Below are 21,272 nucleotides of genomic sequence, written 5' to 3'. Positions count from 1 at the left end.
AGCATAAGGCAAAGTAGGATAGGGTGGAAAGTTACGGATTTTAGAGAAAGGTAGACATGGCTTTGCAAACTAGCTCTATTATTTATTACCTCAAGAATCCCAGAGAAGTTTCTTCTCTAATCTTCCTCAATGTTCTTATGTGTATATTAAGGGTAATGATTCCTATCTTACAGTATTAATGAGAATTCACTGAAGATTCATTTATTCCACAAATGTTTATGTGCCCTCACAGGAACTGGATCAAGGGAAGAGGACACAGAAGATGAAACGAAGCAAGACCAGCATGTTCTCCCACTCTAGGGCTCCTATCAAGAGGCTTTGATAAGCAATCACAATTGTCCCCAGTGACATGAAAGAAAAAGTGAAGCATCCTATAGGGATGCATAGCATGACGTCTGCATAGACTAGGATCATGGAAGGAAATTGTCGCCAGATACAAGTTCAAGGGAAATGTTCAGCTTCCAGGGTAGGCAATCCCTAATTTATAACTCTTTACTTGTTGCTAGACATTTTGACTGAGTGTGGAAGAATAAGGAGTAGATAGCTAGACAGAGAAGCTTTTGGGAGAGAGCAGGAAGGAAAAGAATACAGCATGAGAAAAGACCTGAAACACTCAAGAAAGCCCAGCAGGGTACATGGTAAACAGCAGGGGATAGACTTGACCTGAATGCCAGAGGTGTGATATGTTCTCAGTTAGTGAAGACTATATTCATCATTCAAAAACTGTGCATTAACTGACTTCTAGAAAGTAAGCAGTGTTCTGGTTAGTAAGTGGTTTGCAACTGATTTTTTTAGAAACTTTTTTTTCCTAGAAGATATCTAGCAGAGCCTTCCTGCTGAAGGTAAAACCTATTAAGTATAATATATATATATACGTATCTATATATCTATGTGTATATATATGTATATAGATATATATATATGTATAGAGAGAGAGCCTGAAATCAGAATCAGATAGTCATATATATAGACAGATATATATACATATATGTATATATGTATGTGTATATATGTATGTGTGTATATATGTGTGTGTGTGTGTGTGTATATATATATATATATCCTGAAATCAGATTGTCCTCAAGCAAATGGTAGCTTTCTTTTTTTACATTTTACTTTTTAGTATTGGCCAACATCTCCACTCTCCCCATGGGACACTTGAGTCCAATCGTTATTATAAGATGTTAGACCCACTCTGTCTCCGGGACAGGGAAATGCCAGTCACCATGGGCAAGAGCTTTTGGCAGCTTTGCAGCCTTTAAGTGCCTCATTTTGAATAAGCAAGTCACTCTGGAAAGATTTAAAACCATGTTCTATAAGTTGCAATTAGTGGCTTCCCACAAATTGCATATCACTCCAGCAAGTGAGGTCTCTCCAGAGTGCTTTGCTAACTGGCTTACAAGATTGTATGTTATTGTTCTTTAGGGGGAAAATATTTTCTCTTTTCCTTTTATACCCACTCACTTAGATTCATATCATCGTACGTATTTACTGCAGCGGACTCTAGCTGTGTGTTTACAAGGCCTCCAACTAGGGATTAACAAAAGTAATATGGCATGTCACCTTTCAAAGATACTGTATTTTTTTGGCAGGAATGTTTTTCCATTTCATTTTCAGTATGTAGGTGACTCCTAACCTACACTAGTTTATTGCCTTACTTAGAGTAAATAAAGACACCTGATAGTGAGGAAAACATATTTACAGCAGTTAAATAAGACATTGTTGCCAGTGCTGAGCCAAGCTGATTTGCGTTCAGACAATAAAAGCAAAGATAGCAAGGAAATATGAGAAGCTGATTGTTGTGGTAGCAAAAACTTTGAATTGCACCTATGCAGTGAATTCATACCTTTGAACTAGGGGAAATTTTGTCAAAGCCTTTTTGCCTTTGCTAAACAGGTTTTGGGAAGACTTTAAGAGAAAAAGTGTTTAGCAAAGGCAAAGTGTGGTTTGATCATTGTAGGAAGATAGCTAGTTGATGTGACATCAGCATTCAGGTGGAAGCTGAGAGTATTTTGATAGGCAGCCTCCAAACAGAAACTGCCCTACTGGTCACTGTTAACTAGGAATCAATTCAGGTGTAGTGCAAGGGTGTAGGAATAATGACATTTATTGTTTTTTTAAAAAAAACAGACATAATAGATTTAGAAGCCTTAGCCTCTCCCCAGCATTTGGATGTAGACAAATCACTGGTGTGCTTTAGGCTTCTATTTCCCTATCTTTGAAATGAAGGAATTAGAGAATCTTTAGTATCTTTTCTAATCATAAGACTGCAAATTACATGAATTCAAATCCCAGGTTATTCTCTAATTCTGCCTTAGGAATACCATTCACCTTCTGGACCTTAGCATCCTATATCCTAGAATAACAATAATGTGTGTCTTATAACATTTTTAAATTAATTTAGATAATATATGTGAAAAGTTCTAGCAAAGGGCCAGACACATAGTAAATATCTTGATACATTTCTAGGAGCCTTGTTGATAATGGCTTGATTGAAAAGAAAAAAAAAGTTAAGAGAATGATTAGGGGATTTTCCAGTCAAAGATTTCTGTACAGATGTGCCTTGACTTACGGTGGGTTTGTGTACCAATAAAGTTGAAAATGTCTTAAGTCAAAAATGCATTTAATATACCTCACCTGCCACACATCACAGCTTAGCCTAGACTATCTCAAATGGCTCAGAACATTTCCAATAGCCTATAGTTGAGCAGAATCACTTGGCAACACAGTACACTGTAGAGCATTTGTTGTTTATCCCTGAGATGGCGGGGCTAACGAAGCTGTGCTCACCACTGCTGCCAGACATTGAGAGAGTATGGTACTCATATCATTAGCCTGGGAAAGGATCAAAATTAAAAATTTGAAATGTGGTTTCTACTGAATGCCTATCACTTTTCTACCATTGTAAAGTTGAAAAATTGTACCATAGTATGCCAGGGACCATGTGTATTTTTAGTAATTTTGCTTGAAAACAGCTTCTGGGTACCAGGCCAACCCTTACCTAAGGAAATATTTTTTCATTACTAACATTTGAACAGGTTAGCAGAGGTGAGAGATCTCAATACAGAAGTGGAAGCAACATTAGAAACAGTCTTGCAGGACATCCAGAAGCCCATGCAAGTGGCAGAATGCTCATGGACAAGCCGAGTTTGTAGGGAAACTGCAATTGGATAGACAGAAATTGACGTCCAGATTTGAGATGTGTGGAATCTGTGGACATGATGTCATTGGTTTGTAGGGCTTATGCTCCATTTATCCTTACAGAGGAACCCAGGAAAGAGCATAGTATGAAGGGAAGGTCATGGGATTAAGGTGAGACATTGTGGCAGAGAACCATCTTTCCATCAGAAATGTGCACTCTTCCTTCCACAGTGTGGAACGTGTACAGGAACGAGGCTGCTCACCCAGGACTTACGCTTTTCACCTTTGTGCTCCTCACACATGGCCATGTGCCCGTCTCCCACCCCCAACCCTCCATCCCACCAATGGCATGTGTGCAGAGCAATATGTGCCACTTCCGGGCTGGATATTTACACTGTGGTTACCTCCTGTCCCTTTTCTCTGCATCAGCCGCTGAATGCAGCTCTGCTCAGGCCTTAGGAAAAGGTGAAACCCCAACTGGCAGGGGCCCAAGTTCACCATATCCAGGAAGCTGTCCTTGAACCAGAAATACCCCCCATGTTGTACTCCGACATGAACAAGAAATAGGTTTCTATTATATTAAGCAACAGAAATTTTCAGATATATTAGTTCTCGCAGCAGGAAGGGTGTATTGATAATGGCAACATGGATGGAGCTCAAAACATGACATTTAATGAAAAAGGAGACTTGCATAAAAAATTATAGACTACATTATTACATTCAAATGAAGTTCAAGAACAAGCAAAAGTTGTGGAAAAATATCAGAAAACTTGCTTCCACTAGAGGGGTAGGACGGGATTTGACTGGGAAGAGGCCTAGGGGAACATGCTGGAATGATATTAATGTTCTATTTCTTGATGGAGGTTTGGGTTCCACAGGTGTATGTATTTGCAAAAGTTAGCATATATAGAGTTAAGGTTTGTGTTCTTCCTTGTACAATACATTTTACACCAAAGGAAAGGCTGTAAACAAATATTGAACTGTAGTTAATGATATGTATGGATAAAAACTTAAGGAAAAGACTTATTAATGCCTCAAGTTTATTTAAAAAAGCATTGAAAATAAGATTAAACATGTATTTATGGATAAACTACTGAAACTGAGAGATATTAACAGTAAATAGTCAACATTTTCACCATAAGAATGAAATTGAAAGAGATTTGAACCCAGGTCTGTTTCACTGTAAATCCTTGCTCCTGTGCTCTCTCGTGTCTGTACTGGAATTCATGGGTAGAAAATTTAAATGATCTGAATCACTATGAGAAGAAAGATTCAGGAAAAAAAAATGAAAGGCTAGATTTCCAAAGATAAGCCAGGTAAATATCATGGAGAGTTGCAACAATGTACTGCTAATTAACTCTAATACTTAGAGCTAATGTCGAGTTTTCTGAGGGTTGTGACATTCATACATGACTAATTAACCTACACAGCAAATCTATTTCACTGGCTTCCATGACACAGCCAATCAAGACTAGCTCACTGTTTGCTCATTTGGAAAATGATGAGGATTCCCATTTAGACTTAATTACACTACAAAGATTGACAATTATCTTCTCTATAGAAGCATCACATGCTTCAATATTATACTGACCATGTGCCTATAATTATGTCCATAATTTGTCTAGCAGAAAATGTAACCCAGTCATTACTGAGATCTTATGCCTATAATTAGATATCAAAAAAAAAAATACCAAATGGGAAAAGTGGGCTGTTGGGATGTTAGGACCATTACAATGTGAGAATCTGTATGAAGCTATTAGTGGGAACTCAGCAGCAACCAACATCTCTTGGATTGCTGCCCTCTATTAAAAATAATTAGGAAGTGTGAGAGAGAGGGGAAAATGATGGCAGAGTAAACCATAGTACAATCGCTTTTCCAATACTTGACTGCAATCATTAAAAATCCCACAGGCACCTCAAATTCAACACATTTGAAACCAACTCATTAGCCACCTTTGCCCCACTATAGCTACTCCTTCTCCTGTGTTTGCTGTCTTAGACAATTGCAAAGCATTGTAGAGTCATCGACAACAATTGTTGTCTCACTGCTTTCTCCTAATCAAACCTCCGTGATTCTGATTATTAATTATTTCCAAGTGTGTTGCTCCTCTCCATGCTGTGACTCTTCCATTGCCTGCCTTCATCATCCTTGTATGGTCAATTTCAAGAACATGTATAAGAAAGGTACTGCATCTGCATGTTCACTCATAAGTGGGAGTTGAACAATGAGAACACATGGACACAGGGAGGGGAACATCACACACTGGGGCCTGTCGGAGGATTGGGGGCAAGGGGAGGGAGAGCATTAGGACAAATACCTAATGCATGTAGGGCTTAAAAACTAGATGACAGGTTGATGGGTACAGCAAACCACTATGGCACATGTATACCTATCTAACAAGCCTGCATGTTCTGCACGTGTATCCCAGAACTTAAAGTATAATAATAATAAAAGAAGAACGGTGCTGCTTTCCTCAAATGTCTCCACCGTGTCACTTATCTTCTGAATTTCTCCCGGTATGATCATCACTGATCACAAATCTCATTATGCCACTCTGCCATTCAGAAGAGTTGAGCGTGTCCACCTCTTTCCTAACAGCATTTGGCAGAACACAACAAGTATGTTTTGTTTTTCATTGAATTTTGTGCCAGCTTCACGCTGGCCTGCCGCAGTCTGTAATTTAGGCTAGCTCCATTATATGGTTTACTAATTATGTAATGTGACATGCTCATTCTATCAGTTATCTCTTGCAGGACAACTGGCTACCCCCAAATTTAATAGCTAAAAGCAATCATTTTTATTTGGCTAATGATTTTTCGGGGTAAGGAATGTAGAAATGGCTCCAAAGGGTGGTCGTTTCTGATCTATATTGCATCAGCTGGGGTGGAAAAATCTTCAAAATAGCTTCTTTACTCACATCTGGTGCCTTAGGGCTTCTTGACCTCTCTCTCTTCATGTGGCTTCTCATCCTCCAGGTTTTCTTCACTTGGCTTACCTTCTCGCAGCAAGGGTATCTAAAAGAAGTCTCACTTTTTACATGGAAGCTAGATTCCAAGAGGCAGGCAGTAGAAACTGCCCAGCTAGTTAAAGGCTACAACAGAAAAAGGCATGGCAACACTTCTACCATAGTCTATTAGTGAAGGCAGTTCCAGAGACCCTCAGATTTAAGAGCACAGAGAAATAGACCCCCCTTCTAGATGGGAAAATGTCCAGGTCGCGTTAAAGAAGAGCACATAGGGCGAGAGACACTGTTGCACCCGTATTTGCAAAAGTAAATCTATATGCATGTTATTTCATTCTTCTAAAATACTGAGTGGCTGTAGCTCTCAATGCTAATCGTTCTATCCTACTCAAATGCACTTCGGAGCAATTGCTCAACTTTGCACATTCTCTATGCAACCTCTCTCCAAAATACCCCTACAGTACTTAGTGTAATCTCTTTTAGTTAGAGTGGAACATCATTGTCTATTTACTGACATATTTATCTCTCAGCCCCAGAATATAAGGATAAGCTCATGTCTTATTTACTTTAGAATACCTTTTGTATAACACAGATGCTGGTGTATAGTAGATATTAAATACATGTTCTATTGATCACAAGATTAATAAAAGGAATAAATAAATTGTCCTATTCATACATGTATTATCTATTCCTGGTGTACTTCCTGGAACAAGTTTAGTACCTGGTGATTATCAGCTTCCAAGATGGCCCCCAATAATCTCCACCTCCTGAATTCACACTCTTTGTAGTTCCCTCCTGCATTGTGCCAGAGTTGGTCAATGTGACCAATAGGATATAGTAGAAAGGATGGTAGTATGCTATAAAAGACGTTCAATTTTTATCTCTTTCTCTCTCATAATCCACCCTGATAGAAACCAGCTGCCTTGTTGCAAGCAGTCCTATGGAGAGGCCCACACGGTGAGAAACTGAGGCCTCCTGCCAACAGCCAGATGAGGGGGCTTGCAACGAGATCCTCCAGCCCCAGCTAAGCCTTCAGGTGACTGTCCAGGCAACAGCTTGAGTAAAACCTCACAAGACGTCCAGAGCTAGAGCCACCCAGCTAAGCTGCTCCCAGATTTCTGACTCTCAGAAACCATGTGAGATAATAAATGCTTGTTGTTTTAAGCTGCTAAATTTTGAAGTAGTTTTTTACGCAGCAAGAGGTAATTATTTTATTTACTAATACATATTCGTGAATGCCATCCAACATAGAAAGAATGAAGCAGTTCCATTCTTCTTCTTGGATTTTTAGCTAAAGTATTTTGTTGTTAGTAGGATAGACACCTGGGTGGTAATTGCTATTTCAAGCTGGACACCTGGGCTTTTTCTCCAACACGAAGAACCTCTCAGTTACTACCAGAGAAAGTAATGATCTCACTTCTTGGAGTAAGTATTTGTTCTAATTAGCAGCATGACGAAATATAGCATGTCAAGCAAAAAAATATTTGTACTTAATCTTCCAACACATTCTCTTATAGAGAGGACATGGTGCCAGAGAAATAAACATTAAACTACTGTATACTATCAGACCTTGCAAAGTAGCCTTACTTCGCTAGCTTTGTATTTCAATCCCTAATTACTAAACTGATAAGATTTCTGATTATTTTGGTTGAAAGAAAAAGCTCTCTTTTTATCTCAACAAAATTAGAACATGAAAGAAAAAAATAAATATATGAAATTACCTAGAGAAGATATTATTTATATGTGCTTCTAAGAAATTCAGCAGGGGATTTTTAAAATGCTGGATTAGTAATTTTATAATCTTTTATGTTCAAATATACTTCCATGAAATGTTAGCATTCAAAATAATAGGGAAAATTCTATAAATTATAGGCATAACCAAACATCATATTCAGGACTTTAGTATTTCTTTAGTTTGCACTAATCTTTTCAGCCATTCAGCTACTCATCAAACATTTATAGAATGTCAGCTGATAACTGGTCAATAGTTAGAATCTTGGAGTGCAAGAAATTCAAAGTGTAGACTTCCAGCACGAATATGGCTGTTTAATCAGAACTTTTTCTTTTCTTCCTAGAAGTCACCTAAAATATACCAAAAAAGAAAAACAACAACAACTTAGTACATTGTGTTTAGTGAAACTAGGAGACCAATTTAGTTCTTAGACCTCAAATACACGCACTTGCCATGGAATAGATAAAAATTGTGACCAAGTATGTTCGACGAAAAGTTTAAAATCCCAAAGAATAATTAATTACTTCTATGAGGAACACCATGAAGCCAAAATGTAAGAATTCAGAGAAGAGATAATAAATTTAGCAGAAGGATATGAAAGGTGAACTGGGAAATTTCAGGGGAAAAAATGGGAAAATAAAGCCGTTACAGAAATGAAGATATAGTTGAAAGGCACCAAGATAGGATAGACACAGAGAAAGTCACAGTAAAGCCACAGAAGATAGAAGAAATCAAACATAAACAGGGAAATAAACAGTCTAAAAGGTTTGGAAAGAAAATAATAAACAATACAATATAGACAAAGAATATCTAACATGCCGGTCATTAAAGTCCTTGAAGAAGAAAGCCAAACTGAATAAGACTAACTCTTGAATATATAATTCAAAAATACTTCCTGCCACATAAATACTATGAACCTACTTATTGAAAAGGCACAAAATATATCAGGGAGTAGTTAATAGTTAATACTAGAATATATACTGTGATACACTGCGTTGACATTAGTGGTTTTTTACAATAAAAGAAAGAATTTCTCTGGCAAACAAGGTGAAAGTTCAAGTCACATATAAGAGGAAACAAAAATCAAGCTGGGTTCAGATTTATCCTAAGCAACATTCATTGGCAGAAAACAGTGGAACAACATCTACAAAATCCTTAAGGAAAGAAAGTGTTAGACAAAGATTTTATATCCAGCTAAGCTTTCTTAGCTGGCAATTTTGAACATGGAATGTCCAGCAAATATTTACCCATTATCCTTTCTTGATGAAATTAATAGAAAACAAAACTTCAACGAGCCAAGGAATGGCTGAGGAGATAAGACAAAAGAATTGGAGGTGGTGAATATATTCAATCCATTTTGATTGAGAAAGACTAAAAGAGAAGTGCATATGAGAATGAGAGAGCATATTGCACACTTCCAATGCCTTGACAATGTATAATAGAAATGATTCAACAACACAAATTGGGAAGAGAAGAAAGGTGAGAGGTAAAGTAAGTTAACTGATTGCTTCATTAATCATAGCTGGGCTAGAAGTCATTTATTTATTACATGCTGATAGACCATGTAATAGAAAAGTAAGTATATTTAGGTGTACAAAGTAAACCCAAAGATAAAATTATGGACTAAAATCTGGTGATAATAAAGAGAAAATTTATTATTGCTCATAGCAAGACTAATAGTTACTATCTAAAGAAACACGAATGTTAGCAAGATAATTGAATTCATCTGTATTTCATGATCAAATGAACAAAAAATAAGCAAAGGTATAGAGTATCTAAATACCCTAATTTAAAAAGTACACCTGATTGATATTAATCATACTTTGTATAATAAGAGTGAACATACCTTGCTGAGAGATCACACTCAAAATTTGGTCATGTATTAATTAAGTCACCAAGTAAACCACAATAAATTCTAAATAATAAATATGCAGACAGCATTATATTGTTATAATTCAATGACTATTAATTATAATAAAAAAATACTCCACCAACTTGGAGATTGATAAGTTATTTCTTAATGAATTCTCAGTACCAAGAAAATATATAGTGTATAACCTCAGCTTATCCAGACAATTATAAAAATCAAAACAGAATATGAGATACAACTAACAAAAGAAAACTCAAAAGCTTTGCTATTCTTATCTTTAAACACTAAGACTTAACATCTGATACAAGAAGTTAGAAAAAGACAGCAAGATGAACATAAGGAAGACAGAAAGGACAAATAAATTAAGAAATTAAAAAGTTAAAAATCAGTCTTAAAAAGAAGTAAAACTAGTCATCTAAAAGCTGATTTTTAATAGATTATCAACTAATCAAGACAAAAGAAAAGAAAATATAAGCACATAAAATAAAAAGTAACGACAGAAGCAAGGTAAATTTAAAAAGTCGTAAGAATGGTACTACTCAACTTTATGTATATACATCTGAAAATCTTGATGAAATGGAAAATTTTTAGTGAAATTACTAAAACTTAGTCCTGAGGGACTATAAAACATAAGTCCACTTTCTGTAGAAGGAACAAATAAAAGTTGTTAGAAAAACAACTGCCCTGGGAAAAATACCACTAGGGGAATTATATCACCATTTAAAGAATAGTTACAATGTTATTTAAATTATTCTATAGTGAAGATGAAGAGAAAAATTTTCCAGATATTTCATATGAAATAAGCATTTTAGTGTTACTAAAGCTTGATAAATATTACAAAGAAAACTACAGACTGATATGGTTAGGCTTTGTGTCTCCACCCAAATCTCATCTTGAATTGTAACCAATCTCAAGTATTGTCTTTATAGCAGTGTGAGAACAGACTAATAAGCAGGCCCTATCTTTTTTAGGAATAATATAAGTATCATTTCACAGAATATCATAAAATATGTAATATTAACATATTTGATTATTAACATTAATATTAATAAACAGATTACTGTAGAGCATTTAAAAATAATACTTGATGATCAAGTAGAGAGATTATTCCAGAAATGTAACGAGAGTATGATAGTAAAATCAAGAATCCCCATCTGGTCTATAGTTCTTTACTAAACTTTAACGTGGTTGGTTATTGGCTAACCTTAATTCAATAATGACACTGTTCTTAGCATGTCACATCTATTAATTCATTTTATTCTCAAAAACATTCATTTTCCCATTTTATTCATGTAGAATAGAAGGCACAAAGAGGTTAAATTACTTGCCCAAAGATCCCAAGTCTTCTGGCTCTGGAGACCATGATCTTACGAATTTCTTCACTTCTCTGGGACAAATAAATTAAATATAGTTTTTCCAACTTTCTAATGCTTATGTTACATACAGCACAATCAAACAGAAATGAGTTATCATGTCAGTGCCTAAGAGAGGCTGGTTATGTTTCTGAGGCACCTCAGAGACCATCTGTGGTCCCACTGGCGATGATTCAAGCAAATTACTTAACACATGCACAGCCATGGTAAGTCCTCTGTAAGTTTCGACTACATCACGATTGTCATGGAAGGATGCAGCAGGATGGTGTCTGCCTGCTGTGGATGCGTAAACTTCTATGCATCAGGCATGGTATCACAAGTTCATGAAAAGAAGCCTCAGAATCCCTGAGAAGTAGCCAAAGATCTTTGAGCCAAAGATCTTTATTTCCCCATATTGAGTCTGATACTCTTTTTCATGCCTCAAAAGAATTCAATCAGGGTGTTTAGAAAAAATTAATTATTCTACTAAATAGATGACAACTTCCCAATAAATGTCTTTTATAAGTACAGATATGCATGCATTTTTTTTTGCAAGACAAACGTGTGCAATGTGAAAAAGTCATAGCCTCAGAATTATTAAGGGGGAAAGCAAGCAGCCAACCAACCAAGAGAGCAAGGTGATCAAGAGCAGAGATTGAGCTAGGAGCTTCCAGGACTTTCTCAAGGGAAGGCATTTTGTTCTCTACTGATCACCCTCCAGTGACTCCTAAAGCCTAATTCCAAATCTCATTTTTCTACAGGTGAATGTTTGCACAGAGAGTGACGGAACAAGATCCCCAAAGGAGAAGTGGTTAATCCTTTGCTTTCATGTGAGTGCTCAGGCTCTTGACGTTAATACCAGGACGTGTAAACTACACCCTGTCGTTCGTACTCATGTCAGCTTCATTATGTTATTCAGTGCTAATAGATTAGAATTCCAGAGCATTCCTCACTGGCAGTATTCCTGGGAAGTAGTAAAGACAGACAAGCATCTTCACATGCATAAAAAGAAGCTAATTCATATTTTTGCCTCCTGCTTCCTAGTGAAGAGTAAGCTCGGTCAAGTGTGTCTCTGATGTACATAGCAGGCACTGTGTGATTCCTTAGTAAACAGCAATTAGTGGTGACGATGGATGCTAATACCATATTAAAATAAACTTACAAGGCCAGCCCAACATGGAAGAGCATGGAAACTCCCTCTTACTATGAGACAGAATGATCTGTATCTTAAACAACTGCACAGGCCTCAAAATGTTACTCATCCAGGAAAATAGAAGGCTAAGTACCAAATATCCATTCTAATATTCTAAACCGAGGTATCACTGGGGGAGGATATATATTTTCAAGTTTTGGTTAATAATAAAAGTTAAAAAACAAAGGGCATCCTTCAGTTTTTAACTATTAACTTTATTAACTGGAAAAACATTCTCCTACTTCAAATAGTTGGAGCAGGCAGTGTGGGAGAGTGGCTAACAGTGTGGCATTGGGACTCAGACTGACATAGCTTTACCCCTGACAAGTGATGAAAACTTAGTTTGTTGATTCCTGACCTACAGCAAGGATCAAACGAGACCAAAAAAAGGGCTCTGAACGATGCCTGGCAGATATCTAGTGCTCGTTATGTTTGTTTTTGTTAGCTGTATAGTCACAGTTTTCACCTAACCAAAGGTTGCCAGATAATTCTCATCTTTATGGATAATTGGCAATCTATTTCTCCTTTAAAATGTTTTCAGTGTCATGGCTGGGCATGGTGGCTTACGCCTGTAATCTCAGCACTTTGGGAGGCCAAGGCAGGTGAATCACCTGAGGTCGGGAGTTCGAGACCAGCCTGACCAACATGGAGAAACCCCGTCTCTACTGAAAATACAAAATTAGTCGGGCATGGTGGCGCATGCCTGTAATCCCAGATACTCGGGGAGCTGAGGCAGAAGAATCCGTTGAACCCGGGAGGCAGAGGTTGCAGTGAGTCGAGATCGTGCCACTGTACACCAGCCTGGGCAACAAGAGTGAAACTCCATCTCAACAACAACAACAACAAAAAATGTTTTCAGCGTCAACTGTCAGAACCTGAGTAAGATCAGATTAAGAGAAGGAAGAGTGAGAATAGCATTCAATATCATGGTATGTTCACCATGTGTACTATGCTTAGAGTGGTTGTAGTGGCAGTGGTGATGGTGGTGGTGAGAGGTGTATGGAAGACATACAATTTGGGGTTGTTTTAGGCCGGGGGCCAATTAAAATTTAAGATGCTGCTGGAAGTCAATTCAAACAGCAGATTGAATTATTTTCTTTCTGATCAGATAGTCTGGGGTCCTGTGTTAACAAGAAGGATGCTCCTCCCTTAGGAAGGAGAAAACAGACTAGAATAAGAGTCAATTCTACCACCTTTAAAGAAAGTGCCGAATTCTTCTTTTTAAAAAGGCTCATTGATGAGATGAGGGAGACCAAACCAAACAAAACATAACAGAACTGTTGTCTGTCTGTTTTGGGAGGAGTGCCAGAGAAGGCTCAATACAATGGGCTTTATTACGTCTAAGTTCTATGTCAGGGCTCAGATCATTTTTCCCAGAGCCACATAAGCAGATGTGGCTACTTTTTGCTGATGGCACTTCAGAATGGTCCCTTGGTGGCATCATCCCACTGCCTCCTTTTGTCCTGAGACTTCATCACTCTCTCTTCACTGGGAGAAGAGATAATGTCTGTTTTCAGATCTATTCATGAAATACCAGACTTGGCAGAGCAGCCTCCCTGGAGAACCTGATAATTAAGACAGTTGCTTAATTAGAATGATGATGTGTGTGTCTGCATTGAATGCCAAGCACTATAATTACATTGTGAACCTGAAATGTGGGCCCCAGGCACTTCAGGTCAGCTTTCTAGGTATTTGCTTGCTTCATGGGGAAGCAAGGGCTGCTCAGTGTTCCTAACACATTTTAAACACCTTAGGCGAGTTGGAACGAAGGTGGGTTTTGGAATCAGATGACCTGTCTTTAACTCACAGATCTGCCACTTACCAATAGTGTGAGTTGGGCCAAAATTTTAAAACTCCCTGAAGCTCAATTCTCTTTTCTGTTGCATAGAATTGATTATGTGTATATCATAGTATTGTTAGAAAGATTATATGAAATTATATTAACACAGTCCTCAGGAAATATTAGGCCACATTCATTATTTGGCGTTTTCACCAGTGCAGTTAATTATAAACACTTGGATAAGTTTGCAGAATTTAGCAAATAAAAAATACAGATAAATAACAATTTTCTAGCACAAGTATATCCCAACTGACATGAGTCATACTTACATAAATCCTAAAAATTATTTGTTGTTTATCTATAATTCGAATTGTACTGGGCATCTGTATTTTATCTGTGGCTCTACATTTGAGGGATCTTGAAATCCTCCTTTCGAAATAATCGTTTATAGAATAACTGGGTGAAAACTATCAAAGCTCTGTTAGGTCTCTCAAGCCAAACTTTCAAGTTCTACTCAGAGTGCCCTGGCAGAATACAAACCTCAAACTTTCCAGCTTTGGATATTCAAAATAGGAAAAAAAATCCAATGCAAACAGAGTCTTAAAAGGCAAGAACTGTGAGTATAATGTTGCATCATTAAAAAAAAAAAAAGATTTGTATTAAAAAAATCATTTAGGAATTCCCCAAATCTGAGAAAAGCTCCTTTGGCCTGTTTAAACTTGTCAAGAACAATTTATAATTGCCCATTCTGAGCCTCGGGAAGAAATGACAGATTCTTCTTACCTTAGCCAAAGCCCTTGAAGCCCCAAAAGGCCAGAGCTGCACCAGAAATTGGGAAACTGCAGAACGCCTGTGTGTGTCTGCAGAGGGGTTTCTCCTCTTAGCACATTCAGTGAAAGTCTTCAAAGGCAAACAGTTTCCCGGCTTAGATTCAAACACATAGCCCTCTGCTTCTCTCTAAACCAGTATGCAAATTAGTATATCCTCTAAGGTTAGAGGTGAGAGGGGAAGGCATGAGAGAATGTAAGCATAATAATTGTCTCTCAGAGCTGTGAGAATTAAAAAAAAAAAAAAAGATAATGTATCTTATAGAAAACCTTTAGCACAGTTCCCAGCATATAAATATCACTACTAGAGAAGATCAGAGAAAGGCAGTTGGGAATAGGAAGGTCCTGGAGATGGGGTAAGGGGACACTGGAACATCCCCAGATAACTGTTAGGAAGCAAGTTCTGGGAATAAACACAAGGATGGGTTTTTCTTTGCCATACAAACTTTTGAAAGCTAGTGGTGAGACGCAGAAAAGCGTTATGTCCTAATGCTTGTGTACAAACAGGATAATGAAGAACTAGGGAAGGCAGAGGGCTTTACTAACCCTAGTCCTCACTCTGTCCTAAATAAGTATACACTCTACATATACTCTCAATGACCAAAAATGAGGGTAAATTATGATCTATGCATCCATTTAAAAGTACACTGTTAGGCAGAAGGAATAAATTCTAGTGTTTGACAGTGCAGAAGGTTAACTGTAGTTAACAATATGTTGTGTATTTCAAAATAGCTGGAAGAAAAGATACGAAATGTTCTCAACACAAAGAAATGGTAAATATTCCAGGTGATGGATATCTCAAATACCCTGACTTGGTCATTACACATTCTATGTGTGTACCAAAATTTCACATGTCCCCCATAAATATGTGCAAATATTATGTATCAATAAGTAATAAAAATAGTAAAAGGGGTTTTGCCTGAAAACAAGGAAATAATTACAGTATTCAGTATTAACTTTGTAAATATATACATAAAAGGTTTCACTGGGCACTATTGGAAAAGCTACACTTTTGAAGAATGAGTATTTTTTGAGATGTTCACATTATTGTGCTAAATAAAAATAAACAATGACCGGGCGCGGTGGCTCACGCTTGTAATCCCAGCACTTTGGGAGGCCGAGGCGGGCGGATCACGAGGTCAGGAGATCGAGACCACGGTGAAACCCCGTCTCTACTAAAAATACAAAAAATTAGCCAGGCGTGGTGGCGGGCGCCTGTAGTCCCAGCTACTCGGAGAGGCTGAGGCAGGAGAATGGCGTGAACCCGGGAGGCGGAGCTTGCAGTGAGCCGAGATCGCGCCACTGCACTCCTACCTCTGATGCCCTAGAGGTAGATGGATTATGTGTGATTACATAAAGGATCATTTTTTTATAACCTTGTGTATTACAGATTTCCTACTCTGAATATTATGCCTTTTTAAATTAGAAAAGATGGCAAATATGAAAAATACCATTAAAATCCATAGATAATACCCCTCCTACATCCCCTCATAAAAATTTAAGATTTTGTTAGGGATTTGCTCATATGGAAAATGACAGACCAAAAAAGTAGGTTCGCTCAGGGCAGTCAGTGATGGAAGGTCAAACATGCCAAGTGGCCAGCATGGAGTAGAGTGTCAGGAAAGGTGGATGGAGGCAGAGTGTGGCCAGCACAGCCATCCCTACTCCTTTTTGTTTGTTTGTTTTTGAGACGGAGTCTCGCTGTGTCACCCAGGATGGAGTGCAATGCTGCTATCTTGGCTCTCTGCAACCTCTGCCTCCCTGGTTCAAGCGATTCTCCTGCCTCAGCCTCCCAAGTAGCTAGGACTTCAGGCGCACCACCACTCTCGGCTGATTTTTTTTTTTTTTTTTTTTTTTAAGTAGAGATGGGGTTTCACTGTGTTAGCCAGGATGGTCTCGATCTCCTGACCTCATAATCCTTCCGCCTCGCCCTCCCAAAGTGCTGGGGTTACAGGCGTGAGCCACCGCGCCCAGCCGCCATCCCTATTCTTTACAGACAGCGTTAATCTCAGCGGTGGGTCCCTATGCAGTCCAACTTGCTCCATTACTGAATGTCAGTCCTAGATACAAAGCAGAGAAGTTTAAAGTACGGAATGGCTTCTTTTTTCCTTTTACAAAACATAATGATGGTAAGACACAATACTGGAGTTGGGATGAAGGAGAGGTAGATATAAAGATAGGGAGGGGCATCCCTTAGGGATATAAATAGTTTCACAGATGAAATGCCTAAAGGAGAAAGAGGAGAGACAGATGAGGAGACAATTATCTCAAAGGACGAAAATGGTAAAAAGGCAAAGAATAATGTGTGTGAACTATCTGGTGCATGGTAAGTACTACAAATATCTTAGTTGTAATAGTTAGTCAATTAAGGATTTGCAGTTACTGTTCCTACAACGATTTTAACTGTTACTGTAACTACTATCACTGCTATTAAGACAACTATTATAACTATTGTTGCAACTACTATGTCTGCTAGTACAATAACTACTATTATGACTGCTACTACAGCTGCTATTACTGCTGTCATGGGATCCTTGAGGTGTCGTTTCATCAGCCAGAAACTTCTGTGGCTGGCGGCACCTTCTGCCTGAGTATTGCTCGTGCCCACTGGGCTTGTTCCACCCACTTGGCCTGGCAGGCTGTGCTTGGCTCCCGCCACCAGCCCAGGGAGAGCTAGGCGCGGATCCCACACCTGCCCAGGGAGAGCTAGGCGCGGATCCCGCACCTGCCCAGGGAGAGCTAGGCGCGGATCCCGCACCTGCCCAGGGAGAGCTAGGCGCGGATCCCGCACCTGCCCAGGGAGAGCTAGGCGCGGATCCCGCACCTGCCCAGGGAGAGCTAGGCGCGGAGCGGCAAGGGGTGTGTGGGTGAATGAGCGCAGGGTCCGGCAACAGCCAGCCATACCGGCTGCTGCAGTGGGGCTGGCAGCTCCATACGCCAGCACAATTGTGGCTCTGCGTGAGGCTGTAGCTGGACCAGATGTACTGCATGTGGATTCTGCTGTGGGCACCTGTTTGGATGAGGGGAACGTGGTGGCGCCTGGAAGCTTGAAGATGCCAGGAACCACAGAGCCCCAAAGGTTGTGTCACAGCCCTGGCTCAGGGAGACCCTAGGTCTGGGCTCCCCAAAGGAACACAGCTCTTCTCTCCTTCTCGTCACCCGCAACGTGGCAAGCAAGGGACCGTGTTTCAGCCCTGTTGGTGTTACAGCTCTTTTAGTCCCGTCAGGCGGGTCCTGAGTTCTTGTTCTGCGTCCAGGGAGATGAGGTATCGCGGACAACTGGAGGCTCAGCAAGGTGGAGAAGAGCTTTATTGAGTGGCAGAACAGCTCTCAGTAGACCTGAAGTAGGTAGCTCCTTTCTGCAGGCAGGTTGTCTCTCCTTTCCGCAGGAACGTTGTCCCGACAAGTTGAGAAACCCACAGTGGGCAGCTCCGTCCCGCAGCCGGTACTCCTGACTTTCGCGCGAGTCTGGCTGGGTCCGGGGGATTTTATGGGTTTAGAAGGGAGGAAGTGCATGCTGATTGGTCCATCGGTGGCCATGGGCGGGCCTGGAAAAAGAACCATTAGTGCTTACTCCAGGCCACAGACTCCGGCCGGAACTGACAGCGCGGCCTCCAGGATTGAAGTCGTCCCTGGCTTGAAGGTGGGGCTGCTTCACTGGGACCCGTCCCTTTCTGTCCAGTAACTTGTCTTCCTCTTCCTGCCATCAACATGCCCTCCACAGCACCCAGGCTGTTCGTTTTGAAGGGCGCCTCTAGGCCTGAGCCCAGCAGCCCAGAGCGCCTCCTCGCCTCTCTCCCGTGCTCATCAGTGCCCGAAGTCCAAAGGGGGCTGAGGAGGCAGGGGGCTGGTGTAACAGCGCCTCCCTGAGCATGCGCACACCTGGCCAGGTTGCAACGGCACCCAGGCTTGGCCGTAACTTTGCTCCAAAATTGAAGTGGGCACAGGGAGCAGGCAGAGGCCAGGAATGGGAGCTAGCAGGCACTTCTGAACTTGTGGGGTCAGGGGCTTCCTGGCCCCCCCGAAAGCACAGGGATGCCTGGGTCTGCGGCGGCAGCTCTGCAGCTGTGCCCCAAGCACGGGGCTCCCCACCCTTTAACTCGGTAGGGGGCGGGTCTCCTGCCTGTTCCCAGCTCCCCCCGCCCCGCCCCCTACCCACCCTGGCTTTGCTGAGTGCGCAGCTCTGGCGGCACCTCCCCTACTGCAGCCGGTGTCTTTGCAGCGGCTGCTCCAGACAGGTGGCCGGTGCCATCACTGCTGCTACTACAATTACTATTATGACTACTTCTGTAACTATGGTCATTCTATTTTATAGGGTTGTTATGAAAGTCACTATATGTAAAGCTCATACATATGTGCTTGGCACACTGTATGCCCTTAATAACTCTATAGCATGTCTATATGTCTTTTTATTTATTTTTCTTTTCTTTCTTCTTCTCTTTCTTCCTTTTTGTTTTTTGTTTTTGTTTGTTTGAGAGATACAGGGTCTCACTTTGTTGCTTTGTTGCCCAGGGTGGAGTGCAGTGGTGTGATTATGGCTCACTTCAGCCTCAACCTCCTGGGCTCAAGCAGTCCTCCCACCTCAGCCTCCCAAGCAGCTGGGACTACAGGTGTGATACACCATGCCTGGCTAATTTTTTTTGTTATTTATAGAGATGGGGTCTCACTATGTTGTCCAGCCTGGTCTTGACTCTTGGGCTGAAGCAATTATCCTGCCTCGGCCTCCCAAAGTCTTGGAATTACAGGTGTGAGACCCCACACCTGGCCTGTATAGCGTGTTTAGAGGTGGGTTGTTTAAACCTTATTTTTATGGTAGCATTTACGTACAAGGTTGTAGAGATATATTGGGAGAAAATTGTCTTATGGTCTTGAATGCCAGGGAGTTTGGATTTAAATTTTAAAGGAATCCATCAAATTTGTAACTAGGGAGTGAAAACTTACATACTGCTAGTTGAAGAAGACTAAATCTGACAGTAAAGTAAAGCCTAAAAACAGAAAAAAAAGTGAAATAGAAAATTTTATTACAATGCTATTGTACTAGTTCAGGCATGAGCTAATAAAAGCCTGAAATAAAACAGGGACCATGGGAATTGAAGGGCTTGCATGAATATCAGCAGCAGCATCAAGTGGAGAATCTTTCGTCAGAAAAGGAGAAAAATAAGGTAACTCCAAGTCCTCAAATCTGAGTGCAATAGACAATAGATATTCCCCCAACATGAAAGTATTGGTTAGTAAGAAAACCCATGAATTTAGTATTAAATATGTTCCCCTTTCAAGAACAGTCAGACTCTTAGTAGAAATGAGCACTGTCCCACCTGCAGATTCGGATTTGGAGAGTTATCTTTAGAGATGTGATGTTTGAAATTGCAACAGTGATAGGCATCGCTGAAGAAGAGGTTATTGAAAAAACAGTGGAAAAGACAATTTACTCAACTTCCGTACTTACCTGTTAAATGGAATCAAAACATATCTTTCAGGTTTTCTTGTGATTCTTGAACAAAATGACGCCTGTAGATCTTCCATACCCTTCAATATACCATAAATATTATTGCCCTTTCCCACATTATAAAGCCAATTTCAGAGAAAAGTTCTATCAACATCTTCAATCATTAAAATCTCCTTAAGATCTCACAGTTTTCAAATAGAGGTTATCATCCTTCTTCAACCCCATCAATCTGAGTATATCTAGTCACTTGGAGGAAGATGAACAGTTATTGAGTGCATACAGTGTGCCAAGCACTTATGTACGAGCTTTACATACAGCCACTTTCATAACAACCCTATAAAATAGATTGGTCCTTGTAGTATTAGTAGTCATAAGAGTAATTGTAGTGATAGCAGTGACAGTAGTTGTAGTAACAGTCACAATACTAGTTGTAGTAATAGTAACTACAAATCCTTGATTGATTAATAATAATATTACAATTAAGATATCAATAGCATTTACTATGCATCAGATAGTTCATATACCATCACAAATAATTATATAAAACTTTAAATGTGAGTATTATTATACCCATTTGTTAAATGAGGACATTCAGAATCAGATTAAATAACTTTCTACCAATTAGAGAATAGAGAGCTCAGGCCGGGCGCGGTGGCTCATGCCTGTAATCCCAGTGCTTTGGGAGGCTGAGGCGGGCAGATCATGAGGTCAGGAGTTCGAGACCAGCCTAGCTAACATGGTGAAACCCCATCTCTACTAAAAATACAAACAATTAGCTGGATGTGGTGGCAGGCACCTGTAATCCTAGCTACTCGGGAGGTTGAGGCAGGAGAATTGCTTGAACATGGGAGGTGAAGGTTGCAGTGAGCCGAGACCACACCACTGCACTCCAGCCTGGGCAACAGAGCGAGACTCCATCTCAAAAAAAATAAAAAATAAAATAAAGAGAGAGAGAGAATAGAGAGCTCA

At 39.8% G+C, this 21,272-nt stretch overlaps 1 long non-coding RNA gene across 1 annotated transcript; it reads right to left on the bottom strand.

The window, feature by feature from the left end:
* Positions 1-18,149: 18,149 nt before the first annotated feature.
* LOC134736761 (uncharacterized) lies at positions 18,150-19,130 on the bottom strand. Its single transcript, XR_010120995.1, has 2 exons — positions 19,017-19,130; positions 18,150-18,405 (listed from the first exon to the last, which is right to left on the bottom strand). It is a non-coding gene; the product is annotated as an uncharacterized lncRNA (long non-coding RNA).
* Between the last annotated feature and the right edge of the window lie 2,142 nt (positions 19,131-21,272).

The sequence above is a fragment of the Symphalangus syndactylus genome, chromosome 5 (assembly GCF_028878055.3).
Source record: "Symphalangus syndactylus isolate Jambi chromosome 5, NHGRI_mSymSyn1-v2.1_pri, whole genome shotgun sequence".
Classification (NCBI taxonomy): Eukaryota; Metazoa; Chordata; class Mammalia; order Primates; family Hylobatidae; genus Symphalangus; species Symphalangus syndactylus.
This window is presented reverse-complemented; position numbering and strand designations above follow the sequence as displayed.